Source organism: Penaeus monodon, chromosome 21 (assembly GCF_015228065.2).
Source record: "Penaeus monodon isolate SGIC_2016 chromosome 21, NSTDA_Pmon_1, whole genome shotgun sequence".
In the NCBI taxonomy this organism is placed as follows: Eukaryota; Metazoa; Arthropoda; class Malacostraca; order Decapoda; family Penaeidae; genus Penaeus; species Penaeus monodon.
In genome coordinates, this window is record NC_051406.1 from 15,626,901 (window position 1) to 15,627,208 (window position 308).

Here is a 308-nt window from a genome sequence, read left to right on the forward strand (position 1 = left end):
AACAGATAAATACACAATAATCATACATGTTATGCATTAATTTGTTTTGAAATATGCAGGACCCAAATCTTGAATATTATATTTTAGTTTGTACAAGTTCCTTTCTCTGTTCTTTGTTTCACCATTTTGTAATTCGTTGTATACATAATGCTGAGATTAGTTATATTTTTTGTAAAGGTGATATGTTTGCCTCTAGCTCTTAAAAATCATTTTTGATTAAAATGAGTTTGAGCTCATAGGCTTAGTGATCTCAGGTTTACTGCCCTAGTGTTCATGAGTTAGAGACTCTCTGGGTACTGAAAGTGTTT

At 30.8% G+C, this 308-nt stretch overlaps 1 protein-coding gene across 1 annotated transcript in view; it reads left to right on the forward strand.

Annotated features, from left to right (window-relative positions):
- LOC119586273 (mitochondrial import inner membrane translocase subunit Tim8-like) overlaps positions 1–308 on the forward strand; it is a 6,196-nt gene that overhangs the window by 918 nt on the left and 4,970 nt on the right. The window lies entirely within an intron of this gene.